At 45.2% G+C, this 13,981-nt stretch overlaps 1 pseudogene; it reads right to left on the reverse strand.

Moving 5' to 3' along the window:
• Positions 1-3,573: 3,573 nt before the first annotated feature.
• LOC119954586 lies at positions 3,574-3,733 on the reverse strand (annotated as a pseudogene).
• Positions 3,734-13,981: the final 10,248 nt, after the last annotated feature.

Raw genomic sequence — 13,981 nt, forward strand, 5'->3', positions numbered from 1 at the left:
AGTGGCATGAGGTGAATTGCCAAATAGCCTCTTGCAGTAACAATTCTGGGACTCTGTGCAATGATAGCGAGGCCTCATTGTCTGCGACAATCAGTGTGTTTACAGTTGCCATTAAAGCATAACACTCATCACTTGCATCCGTGCTCTTGTGTATTGCGATGATTCATGGAATCTGCCGTGTGACTCAGCTCTTACTCTACAGCATCACATATGCCAGGACAGGCCAGAACAGGAAATCACCCGCAGTCTGCAAGTCCTCACTGTGAAACCCGGTGTTGCTAAAACACGTGATGCCACTACACAGCTTTCTAGCAAAGTAGATCTGCAAAATGTCAGTGGAACATATAACCTGCTGGGCAATGATCTAGGCACCCAACTTAGAGAAGGTTCGCTTTGGTACGACAATCTACCGAGCATCAGCAATGTCATTAATACTAGACAGGTTCAAAGGTTACACCCCATGGTCAGTTCTCAGTCGATTGCAAACTAAAATGGCATACAGAAAACATATGCAGATTAATCAATGATTCATTGAAGAAATGTTCTGCAGTTGTAAATGTAAATTTTCATAAATGTAATGTCCTGTGGCTAGACCTTCAATTTATAAAAAATAATGGGCAGCACGGTAGCACAGTGGTTAGCATTGCTGCCTCCCGGCGCTGGGGTCCCAGGTTCGATCCTGGCTCTGGGTCACTGTCCGTGTGGAGTTTGCACATTCACCCCGTGTTTGTGTGGGTTTCACCCCCACAACCCAAAGATGTGCAGCGTAGGTGGATTGGCCACGCTAAATTGCTCCTTAATTGGAAAAAATGAATTGGGTACTCTAAATTTATAAGACAAAAAAATAAATTTAGAGTACCCAATTATTTTTCTTTTCCAATTAAGGGCAATTTAGCGTGGCCAATCCTCCTAAGCAGCACAGTGGGGGTGAAACCCACGCAGACACGGGGAGAATGTGCAAACTCCACACGGGCAGTGACCCAGGGCTGGGATTCGAACCCGGGTCCACAGCACCATAGTCCCAGTGCTAACCACTGCACCATGTGCTGCCAGCTGTTGCTAGACCTTCATAATCAATGGTAGACCCCCAACATTGTCCTCACCTCGTGTCTATGGACAGAAAGAACTTGTATTTATATCGCTTTGATCACAACCTCAGGCATCACAAGGAACTTTACAGCCAATGCAATACTTTTGAAGTGTAGTTGCTGTTGTCGTGTAGGGAACACAAGGGCTAATTTTCCCAGAACAGCAATGTGATTATGGCCAGGTTATCTGTTTTAGTGATGTTGATTGAGGGATAAATATTGACTGGGACATTGGGGGGATCTCCGCTTTCCCTTCTTCAAAATACTGCCATGGAGCCTTTTATTGGGATGGGACCTTGGTTTAATGTCTCACGCTAAAAACGGAACCTCCTTCTCCCAATTCTGCATGGTAATGTTAGCCTAGAATTTGTACTCGACCCTTGGGAGTGGGGCTTGACCATCTAACTCAAAGGTGAATCTGCTACCAACTGCATCCAAACAGCCACCTGCACAACAATGTTTACAAGGAGACGGGGAGGACAAAACGTTTGCAGGCCAGCAACCCGGAACGTGGGGATCTTGCCGAATTTAAAGTTGGGAGCTCATTGTCATTTTTCTTCTCACCATTTCCCCCTATGGCAATTGGCCTGATTGAGAGCCTACCAGGGAGGGAAGTCTAAGGTAGAAGGCTGCAGCTAGGGTCCTTTCCTGCCCTTTGTACAGAGCCTACAATTTCCCACCTTATATATTTATTTTTCTAACCGAGTGTACCCAATTATTTTTTTTCCAATTTAGCGTGGCCAATCCACCTAGCCTGTACATCTTTGAGGGGGTGAGACCCACACAGACACGGGGAGAATGTTCAAATTCCACACGGACAGTGACCCGGGGCCGGGATCGAACCCTGGTCCTTAGCACCGTGAGGTAGCAGTGATACCCACTGTGCCAACCCCCCCCCCCCATCTTATATTTAATCATATTTTACAGCGGGGGGCAGCACGGTGGCTCAGTGGGTTAGCACTGCAGTCTCACAGCGCTGAGGTCCCAGGTTCGATCCCGGCTCTGGGTCACTGTCCGTGTGGAGTTTGCACATTCTCCCCATGTTTGCATGGGTTTCGCCCCCACAACCCAAAGATGTGCAAGGTAGGTGGATTGAACACACTAAATTGCCCCTTAATTGGAAAAAATTAATTGGGTACTCTAAATTTAAAAAATATATATATATTTTACAGCGGGGATGGATTAATGGATCAAGTTAGGAATCAAAACTGATCTGTTCCTTCTCCCTAGCAAAGGGAGACTCATGCCAATTGTACCTGGCTGCCATTCAGCTGACCTTAGTACAGACTGGGGATTGAACCTAGAGCTTTATGTTCTGTATGATTCAGTGCCCTTAACCATCTTTCCTTTGGGAAAATACACGTTTGCCAGCTCAGCATTGAATATTCCTTCCCGTTATGATTTATGAGGTACAGTTGAAAGTTGCTGTGTTACTGGACCAATAATCACACGACTTGTTTTATAGAACTCAAACCTGACTTCAAATCCCACCAAACAGCTGGGAGAATTTAACTTCAGTTAAGTAAATAAATCTGGAATTTGAGTTCAGCTGAAAAAAGACACAAGTTGTCAAAGCTTTTCATCGTGTACTCATCAGGACAACTTGCAAGAATATCAAGTATAAAGGGAACAACAATTTGTACTTCATGAGAGGAGAGTGCTGATTGGTTGGAAAGTGGAAACTGATTGCAGAGGCATTGCCACAATGAATGCACCAGTTAACTGCTGACTGACAGTTAACTGTTGAGCTTTGTTTAACTTCAAACCAGGCAGGTGACTGATTGGTCAAGGTACTGGCCGGGTGAATAAACCAGAGAATGGCTGTTCCTATTTTGTTTGATTGAAACTGGCACAATGTGTGTACGTGTTCCTCCTGTCGACAAAGAAAAGGGTCCTGTATATTCTCCATGGCAATGCCTCCACCAACCAGAGTCCACTTGCCAACAGTCAACACTCAGCCAACAATCAGCACTCGCTTCTCATGAAGTATAAATTGTAGCTCCCTTTTCCACTTGGCATTCTTGTGAATTGTTCTGATCAGTGCAGGACAAAAAGTTTCAACAACATGTGTCTTTTTACTGAAGTTGCATACTAGCAAACACCTATTTGTAAATCTGGAATTAAAAAGCCAGCATCAGTAATGGTGACCATCAAATTAATGGATTGTTGTTAAAAACCCATCCAGATCACCAATGTGCTTGGGGAAGGAAATCTGCCGTCCTTGCCCAGTCTGGCCTGTCTGTGACTCCAGACCCACAGCAATGCGATTGACTTTTAACTGCACTCTCACATGGCTGAGACATTGTGTTCACCGTCACCTTCTCGCGGGGTGCTGGCCTACCCAGCGTTCCCTGCATTCCATGAATAAACCTTTTAAAATTTAGAAGCGAATCAAACAGCCAAATCGAAATGGAATTTCCAGAGACCTGAGAGAACATCCAGCTGCAGAACATACTGGACCTCAGGAAAACAGGAAGGCTGAAGGAGCAAAAGAAATGTTGCAAGAATTTACTCCCACAGTAAGTCGCGTTGCAGCTAATACCACAGAGCTAGGCCTGAATCAGATTTTGGGAAAAGTTTTCAATAAGCAATAATCGCCCCTCGGTTAAACCTCATTGGCTTCAGTTCTGCCACTGTGCAAAGCTTTGAATTAGATGTTGAAGGTGCAATGACTGGGTTTACATAGAAACAAGTCTTCTGCAGTTCTGAGGAGGAAAGTGTGCGGTCAGAAATATATGTTTTTACCATCGCAGCTATAAGTGTGAAGCATAGCACATACTCACATCCTTATGTCAAGAGGGACTGCATATTTGCAGAAAGTTATTTGAATGTAAGAGCTCATTCAGAAATTTAAAAATGATTTTTTTTTTTAAGCATAGAGGAAAGGAATAGGGACAATCATCCCTTCAATGCGGTTAGGCTGGATTTGGAACTATTATTTTCCCAAAATATACTTTAATCATAAAATTATTAAAAGTGCATTACTTAACAGATCAAATTTGTCATTACTTGAGTATTGCGGAGAAGAGAGGCATGTTGCTGATGTTTTTCACCATCCACTCATCAGGGCAAACACATGAATGATACATTTTGAAATTTGCTTTGAAATTTGATATTCTTCTGTTTATCCTGATCAGTGCAAGATGAAAAGCTTCAGCACCATGTCCCTCCTTTCAGAAAAAGTGAACATTACAGGAAGCGCAATATAGAGCAGTTTCTTTCAATACAGTACATGAGGAACCTCACTAGATTATTAAACAGGTTGTGGAAGTGTGTTACATTGTGTGCCTTTGTGATTAGTGTCGTCAGCTCTGTTCGACATTGTTCCTAGAGGTATCATTTTTATTTTAATTTAGAGTACCCAATTAATTTTTTCCAATTAAGGGGCAGTTTAGCATGGCCAATCCACCTACCCTTGCACATCTTTGGGATGTGGGGGCGAAATCCACGCAAACACGGGGAGAATGTGCAAACTCCACACGGACAGTGACCCGGAGCCGGGATCGAACCTGGGATCTCAGCTCCGTGAGACTGCAGTGCTACCACTGCGCCACCCAGCTGCCGCGCCACTGTGCTGTCCCTCCTGGAGGTATCATGACCTCTGGCTGACAGCCACTCCCACACTCCCACTTTTGGTTGGCCAACGCCCCACCTATTCCGCCAATCAGAAAGTAAATGGACATTTTGCTAACTGAATTGATGGCTTTTGTCTGCCTGTTCTCTCCCTCACACCCCTCCCCCTCATCAAGGCAGTCAATGATAAACACAATAAGGGATTCAGGAGAAACCTATTTTGTCCAGTGAGTGGTTCAAAAGTGGAACTCACTGTGACAGGGAATAGTTGAGGTGACTAATATGGATACCTTTAAGGAGCAGCTAGGTAAAGACACGAGAGAGAAAAAAATAAAATGATAAATTGATGGGGCTTAATGATGTATGGTTCGGTCATGTGGAACATAAACGTATATTTTGGTCAAATGCCTGTTTCTGTGCTGTAGATATTATGTAACATCAAGGAAGGCCAACAGCCATATTGAGGAGGTTGGAGTTACACATGTGCACTTGTTCTTGCCACTGAATCAAGCCCAAATTTAAAAAAGTTGGCACCGAGGGTAAGGCTTCATAACATGATCCGCTCGCTTCAAAGTATCCTGTACTATTTTTGAAGAAAAATATTTCTCAGCATTTTTTTCTCCTCTCCCATCCTCTGACCGCAGAATTTCCACAGACTCCCTCCCATACTTGCCCCGACGGCCATCATGCATGGGTTGGCATTGACAACCGGTGTCAGCAGGTTGTTCAATTGCAAGGGGCATCACAGCCAAGCTAAGGCAGGCCATCAGCTGTTAGTCCCGTGTTTCCAGCAGGCACTGATAGATTGCAATCAGGAGCGGAGAACAGTCTTGCTCCATTTTGTCCCCTCTCCCTAAACCAATGATACTGAGGCCAAATGAACAAAGAACAAAGAAGAATACAGCACAGGAGCAAGGCCCTCCAAGCCTGTACTGGTCATGATACCAACCTTTGCCAAAACCCTGAACACGATAGAAGTATCCCTCTATACCCATCCTATTCATGAAAGAACAAATGCGGCACAGCTGTACTGATGGGGCTCAAACCCAGGCATTTTCTGGACTGTATGACTCAGCTAATTATTGGATACGTGAATGGGAATAAAACATCCATATTTCTTAATTTGAAAAGACAGAATTAACCAAAGTCAATTTTTGTTGCATGTGATTCAAGACTTTGGACTGAAGAAGACTTCAGCCAGGCTCCTTAAACCTAGGGTGGCACGGTGGTGCAGTGGTTAGCCCTGCTGTCTCACGGCACCGAGGTCCCAGGTTTGATCCCGGCTCTGGGTCACTGTCCGTGTGGAGTTTGCACATTCTCCCCGTGTCTGCATGGGTTTCACCCCCACAACCCAAAGACGCGCAGGGTAGGTGGATTGGCCACGCTAAATTGCCCCTTAATTGGGAAAAAAACAGAATTGGGAACTCTAAATTTATTTAAAAAATAACTCATTGCTGGATCAAATGCTCGTGTGTGCAGCTAACAGGCACCTGCCTTAGGAACGATGGCCTCCTTGGCCAAATAGCCGACTGAAAACCCATTGCCTAGCCTCGCAGCTGAAATTTTTTCTTTGCTTGAGGTAGTGAAGGACAGCCAGTGCTTGTGGAATTAATTCCCAGTAAGTGTTGGATCCTTTGGGAGAGGAGAAAATAGGAGCTGATGAATAAATGTTCCCGTACCAGTGTGAGATGGCACAATGGTTCAACATCATGGGAGCCAAAAGGAAGCTTAGAGCTGAAGGTTAATCACAAATGGTATTTTGCCAATGTGTCAGATAGGAATGTTTGTGTGTGAATTAAAAAAAATGTGAGAGCGCGAACGAGGGAGAACGTGTGGGAAGAGGAGACAAATTATTTCAAAAAATCACATTGCGATTCAGTAATTAAAGTTAGCTGTTACTTTCAAATTTACAAGGATGCATCTAAGATGCATTTTTATCTGTGCACAGCGGCACACAGGGACTATTCCATGCTTTCCTGGCAGGTCTTCCATCAAGTACCCCTTGTACACTTGAGCTCATCCAAAGTTCTGCTTGCCATGTCCTAACTCACACCATGACCCCATCACCCGCCCTCACTCAATGACCCACACTGGCTCCTTTACCCAGCAAATCCTTGTCTGCTGTTCAAATCCTGCCATGGCCTACAGCTTTCTTTCCCTGTCACCACCTCCAGCCCTATATCCCTCTGAGAACTATGCATTCCTCCTGTGGTAGCTTTTTTCTTTTCTTTTGATGTAAAACCAACAAGTGCTGGAAAAACGCAGCCGATCTGGCAGCATCCATGGAGGAAGTAACAGAGTTCACATTTTGAGTCCAACATAACTCTTCTTCAGAGCTGAGGTTAACTCTGTTTCTCTGTCCAGACATGCTGCCAGACCAGCTGCGTCTTTCCAGCACTCGCTGGTTTTATTCCAGATCTCCAGCATCCGCAGAATTTTTCTTTTATTTCTGTCTTCCTTGACCCACGACTGGTGACCATGCCTTTAGCTGCTTCGCCCTAAGCTCTGGTCTTCCCCCCCCCCCCCCCCCCCCCCCCCCCCCACTTGAACCTGTGAGTTTCTCTCTATTATTTCCTTAATATTTCCTTAGGCGGCCCAGTGTCCGATTTTATCTAACAACACTTCTGTGAGGCGCCTTGGGACATTTTACCATGTTAAATTTGCTATACAAATGCAAGTTGTTGTTGCTGTCTCCTGTTGTTGTCATCTGAAGTGAAACATGCCCCACAATAACTCAACGTTCTATCGAGAGACTGATACACACACAGATGGTCTTACACAGTTTGAATAATGCTGTTTAGCTGCATAACTTCCTGACCAATAGATTTTGAACTGGCTGTAACAAGACAGGAAGTGAAGCTGTTTTCTTTTACATGTTTTTTAAAAATAAATTTATAGTACCTCATTCTTTTTTTTCCAATTAAGGGGCAATTTAGTGTAACCAATCCACCTAACCTGCACATCTTTGGGTTGTTGGGGTGAAACCCACTCAGATAGGGGGAGAATGTGCAAACTCCACACGGACAGTAACCCGGGACCCGGATTGAACCCGGGTCCTCGGCGCCGTGAGGCAGCAGCGCTAACCACGCAACCACCGTGCCACCCTCATTTTACATGTTTTTAATCAGAAATGCATCTTTCAACACCAACAATGCGGTTAAGACAAAACCTCTTTGTACCAAGAGATGTAAAGAGGCGCATTAGAAAAGTCAAACTCACAATTACCTGCAGGACAAAAATGAATTTGTCTTGAATATGAAAAGAGAGGCAGCACGGTGGCGCAGTGGGTTAGCACTGCTGCCTCATGGCGCCAAGGTCCAAGGTTCAATCCCGGCTCTGGGTCACTGTCCGTGTGGAGTTTGCACATTCTCCCCGTGTTTGCTTAGGTTTCGCCCCCACAACCCAACAATGTCGATTGGGCGATTGGCCAGGCTAAATTGACCCTTAATTGGAAAAAATGAATTGGGTTCTCTAAATTTCTATTTAATTAAAATTTCTATTTAAAAAAAATAATATGAAAATAGTGCTCCCCATGAGGACCCAGGTGGAAGGTGTTATGACCCCCCCCCCCCCCCCCCCCCCCCCCGGGTGGCAAGGACTGTGCTCCATTTGATTTCCCCCTTACACGGCTGAGTATGAACTCCCCCTGTAATTGGGTGCGGGATTTCCCCTTAACAAGGGGATACCACTCTGTATAAACACCCTGAAGTGGGTACACGTAAGTGATGGTGGCCTCACGGTAGCATGGTGGTTAGCATCAATGCTTCACAGCTCCAGGGTCCCAGGTTCGATTCCCGGCTGGGTCACTGTCTGTGTGGAGTCTGCACGTCCTCCCCGTGTGTGCGTGGGTTTCCCCCGGGTGCTCCGGTTTCCTCCCACAGTCCAAAGATGTGCGGGTTAGGTGGATTGGCCATGCTAAATTGTCCGTAGTGTAAGGTTAATGGGGGGATTGTTGGGTTGCGGGTATACGGGTTACGTGGGTTTAAGTAGGGTGATCATTGCTCGGCACAACATCGAGGGCCAAAGGGCCTGTTCTGTGCTGTACTGTTCTATCTATCTTTGGGAAGAGTAGTAGTAGTTTTGTTATTCTGCCTATACTGTAATAAACCAGTTGTTCAGTTCTATCCTGCCGTGTGTTCCTGTTGTCTCTCCCGTCCGGGTTCTACAGAAGGGTCTACCTGGGAAGGTACTGAGGGATGCTCAGCAAGGTGGTCCCAGGTTCTGTTCTGCATTAGTCGATGTCAAGACCCCCTTTCCATTGGTGGTTATTTTGTTCAAGTCATCATTCATTAGCCAGCTCTCTGCTAAATTAATCCTCTTTAATCCCAGAAGTAGAACCATGGGAACATTAAACAAAATGGGGGAAATTTCCATCAGAAACAGATGAGATTGGATACCGTGTTGGTTCTATTCTCTGTCTGATTTGAAATCAATGATAATATTGGGCAGTGTTTTGGCATCCCACCTGATACCATGGCATCCAGCCGCCGATTCAGAGTAGGATTATCCCTTACTATGAGACTACAAGCACAGCAGCAGTTCAAGAAGGTGGCTCCCCAAATCCCAAGGGCAATTAGGATTGGGCAGCAAATTGTGGCCTTTGCCCATGTCCCATGAACAAATAAACAAAGATATATACATATAAAGTTAAGAACATTTAATTAGAGAGTGAATAGAATGTGGAGCGTACTACCACTAGGAGTAACTGAAGTGATGAGCATAGATGTATTGATGCTAGAAAAACATGTATGGGAGAAATGTTTGTGCTGATAGGGCTCTCTCCCTCTGCTATCGATCAGGCCAACATTTTAATGCAGGTTCCTAACTTGGGATCCAAATAAATGGTGCCAATTCTAGCCTAACCTGCTGGCAACAGATTAGGTGAACCCGGAAAGGCCCGTGATGCGTTTTTGGGCACGTTTGGTAAGGAACCGTCCGCCTTCCCTCCCCCACTCCCGGGAATATGACTTGGGATCAGCTGTGGAATCAGGCTGGGCACGATTGCTTTGAATTGCAAATGGGGCGGCAGAGGTCCCAGAAAATACGCAGACAAAGCAGCTCCTGGAATAAACATTTAAGGCTTTCACTCAAGTTCAAAGTAGGAGGGTAATTTGGTCACCAGAGGTGACATCCTGCTGAGAAAGTTAGAACTTCTCTGACTAGAAGCAATTCAAAAGAGCCCAGCATGTGGTCAGAGGCTAAAATTAGAGCAAGGGGAGAATTTCCTTTGCAATAAAACAGAACATGAGTTTCACGCGACACAGAGCCCATACACAAGCAAGAGAACAAAGGTGTTTTTTCATTGATTTATTAGCTCTTTTACCATCAGCCACAGAGCCAAACCTCCAGAGAACGAACAGCATCATAGACACACAGAAATATGGATCTAGGTATCTTTCTACCCTACAACCTTCCTGCATCACCTCGCTCCTCCAATTCTGGCCTGTTGCACATTTCTGATTTTCATCCCTCCATCATTGACATCCACGCCTTGAGCTGCCTGGGTCGTAAGCCCTCACATTTCCTCCCTATCTCTCTTCTTTCCTTTTTTTCATGAATTTAGAGTTACCCATTCATTTTTCCAATTAAGGGACAATTTAGCATGGCCAATTCACCTACCCTGCACATCTTTGGGCTGTGGGGGTGAAACTCACGCAAACATGGGGAGAATGAGCAAACTCCACACGAACAGTGACCCAGAGCCGGGATCGAACCTGGGACCTCGGCGCTGTGAGGCAGCAATGCTAACCACTGTGCCACCATGCTGCCCTTGAGGCAGCAATGCTAACCACTGCGCCACCGTGCTGCCCTTCACTCTTCTTTCCTGTAAGTTACTGCTCAAAGCTTGCTCAAGCTTTTGGTCACTTGTCCTCATATCTCCTTATTTGGCTTGGAGTCGAATTTTGTTCAAGATAATTCCTTGGGATATTTCAATGTGTTATAGGCATTACGCAAATATAAAAGCAAATTACTGCGGATACTGGAATCTGAAACAAAAACAGAAAACACTGGACAATTTCAGCAGGTCTGACAGAAGCTGTGAAGGGAAAAGGGAGCTAACGTTTCGAGTCTGGTTGACTCTTTGTCAAATGCAAATGCAAGTTGTTGTTGTAGAGAGTTGTCATCAGGTGAGGCGCTGCTGTTTATAGAAGCCAAATATGGGGGTGCTTGTCAGCATTTCTCCACCATCAGGTCTTTATAATAATAATCTTTATTGTCACAAGTAGTTTTACACTAAGACCATAAGACATAGGAGCAGAATTAGGCCACTTGGCCTATCGAGTCTGCTCCGCCATTCAATCATGGCCGATATTTTCTCATCCCCATTCTCCTGCCCTCTCTCAATAATCCCTGATCCCCTTATTAATAAAACCATAAGACATTAACACTGCAATGAAGTTACTGTGAAAATCCCCTAGTCACCACACTCCAGCGCCAGTTCGGGTACATGGAGGGAGAATTCAGAATGTCCAAATTACCGAACAGCACGTCTTTTGGAACTTGTGGGAGGAAACTGGAGCACCCGGAGGAGACCGACGCACACACGGGGAGAACGTGACACACAGACAGTGACCCAAGCCGGGAATCGATACTGGGACCCTGGCACTGTGCTACCGTGCTGCCCCTTTGTTACACAGCAGCAGCTGAGGATGAACCTAAACTGGGGGAGACGACAGCACAAGGCATGCCCCCAGAAAGTAACCGCCCCCAAAAAAGCTAAGAATAAAAGGACATTATATTATAAATACTAAAGCAAAATACGACAGACGCTGGGCATTTGAAATAAAAACATTTATCATTTCAGACTGATGACTATTCATCCTGACATAAGGGGTGCGATTCAACCGCCATGTTGCGCCTGGTCTGGGTCTGGGCACGCCAGTTAAATAGTGGGAAAGGCCAAAATCGAGATTTGCGTCTGGCTCATCTATAGCCATGACTAAGATATGAAGGAGAACTCCCTTGCTCTTCTTAAAACCGTGTCACAGAATCTTTTACATCCACCCGTGAGGGAAGATGGGGCTTCGGTTTAACCTCTCATTAGAGAGGCAACATCTCTGAACGTGGCATTGAAGTGTTAACCGAGACTCTATGATCAGATCTGTGGAGTGGAGCTTGAAGACGCAACCATCTGACTCAGTGACAAGAGTGTTACCCACTGAGTCTTAACACTCGCCTGTGTGTACAGGTGAGAACTGCAACCAGTAGCCCCAATAAAGTCTTGGCATCTGTCCAGAAAATTGCCACTGCATGTGTATGTATGCATGACAGAATCAGAATCGTGCTGTCAGAGCCAAGGGCTTACTAACTGCAGGAAGCCAGCCAGCACTGAGGGAAACCCAGGAAGAAAAAGCAGCTTGCCCTGATTGTCAGTCATATAAACAATCTTGTGCATTTAACTTGATGCTGCCTGCGGCTGCACAGGACCCATGAGTTCCTGATATTTTAAACCTGGCCCAAACACAAGTATCGCAGACCTTTGAGAATTCCTAAAATTTGGATTGTGCTGTATGTAGTCTAACCATGGAGCTCACAGTTCAATATGCTACCCGTGCTAACACGGCATGAGGAAGTGAAGAGAATTTAGCCAGCACCTCTCCACCTCCTCAGACTATCCAGCGCACTTTGCAACCAACGGTCTACCGTCTGAAATGTCACATAGGCAGTCATGGATAACGTTTTGCGAATGAATGACCAGATGACATGTTTTTGCTTGAGAAAGGAATGTTGGCTCATTCACCATAGCTGGCCTATCTAATTAATTCTACTCTCCTACTCTTTCCCCGTCACCCGATAGATATATTTACCCTTCATACATTTATCCAATTCTATTTTGAATATTGCTATTGCGTTTGCTTCCACTGCCTATGGGTCAAGTGCTAGAAAGTGGGATGAGTGTAGATTTAGTGTAGTTTTTTGCGGTGCAGACCCGCTGGGCTGAAGGGCCTCTTCTGTACTGTATGACTCTCGGGCTCCCAGCTAGTCTCCAAACTGTGAATTATTAATGCTCACCTGAATGGGCAGATGGTTTAACGTTTCACCAGCAAGGTAGCACTTCCAGCAGCGCAGCACCCCCTCAGCACAACATTAGATTTGTCACATTTTGTCGAGAAATTCATTTAAGCTAACAATTCAGTACGGTATTGAGGGAGTGGAGCAGAAGCAAGAGCACTACGGCTGAGCCAGTCAAGGTGTTCAATAATCTCAACGGCCCCAGGCCAACAGATGGTGATAGGCTCCCTTCAAGAACTTCCTTCCACAGAGCTCTAACTTTCCCTTGCTCCCCCATAATGCACACCAAAAGTCTCCACCCTCCTCCTGACCCCCACATCCAGGGCCATATAACATCCCGTAGGAATTTAGTAAGTTTTCAGGAAGAACTATTCCTCTGGTATTGATATTGTAAATGTGTTGATGAAGGTTTGTTCAGCTTGACATTTCTGGCAGTATTAAAAGCGTCTGAAAACATTCACAACTTGCTAAGAAATAATCAAACAGTGAATGTGTTTGCAAATGGCCTCGATGTTGGTGAACGTGATGGCGGGAGGAATTTTTGCTCCTGTCTGTGTCTTTTATTCAAACTGTTTCCTCAAGGCCCCCATTCTCTTACACACACTCTAAGGAATGTCCTTTTTGCGCATATACAGGATATCTTGTTTATTTTAGTTCTGGCAGCTCATTAATGATATCAGGATCCCTGAAGACTGCTACAAATCTAAGCAAAATCATTTGATTCTGCATTACTTTCCAGAATTATTCTTTTTTTTAAATGAAGGTGAGACGGGAGCATTTTAAGTTAGAAATAAAAGTGTTTCTGAAAAAGAAATATTCCACTTCAGACAATTCCAATTTGATCTGATATTTGTACTTGAAATCAATTTTGAAGAGATGATGGAATTGTATTCACAGCAGAGTAAGGTGAGAATTTTAACTCCCAGGCAGGAGAGAGACCTGGTAAGCATCGAGCAATGGGAGGCCCCAGCCTGATTTCAACAGCCGGAGCTCATTAACAAGCCGCTGGCCAATTTCCTGAGCAGGAATGATCGGAAAACAGCGGCGAGTTGGGCAGCCCAGAGTCTCTGAAGCCAGGCCTTGGGGTAAGTGCATGGACTGAGGAGAGAATGAGAGGTTCGGGGTGGTCAGGGCCGTGGTTCAGATCGGGGCAGCTTTCACTTCATGTGAGGGGCCTGTGGGATCACTCCCTGGATTGGATTGGATTGGATTTGTTTATTGTCACGTGTACTGAGGTACAGTGAAAAGTATTTTTCTGCGAGCAGCTCAACAGATCATTAAGTACATGGAAAGAAAAGGAAATAAAA

This window comes from Scyliorhinus canicula, chromosome 19 (assembly GCF_902713615.1).
Source record: "Scyliorhinus canicula chromosome 19, sScyCan1.1, whole genome shotgun sequence".
In the NCBI taxonomy this organism is placed as follows: Eukaryota; Metazoa; Chordata; class Chondrichthyes; order Carcharhiniformes; family Scyliorhinidae; genus Scyliorhinus; species Scyliorhinus canicula.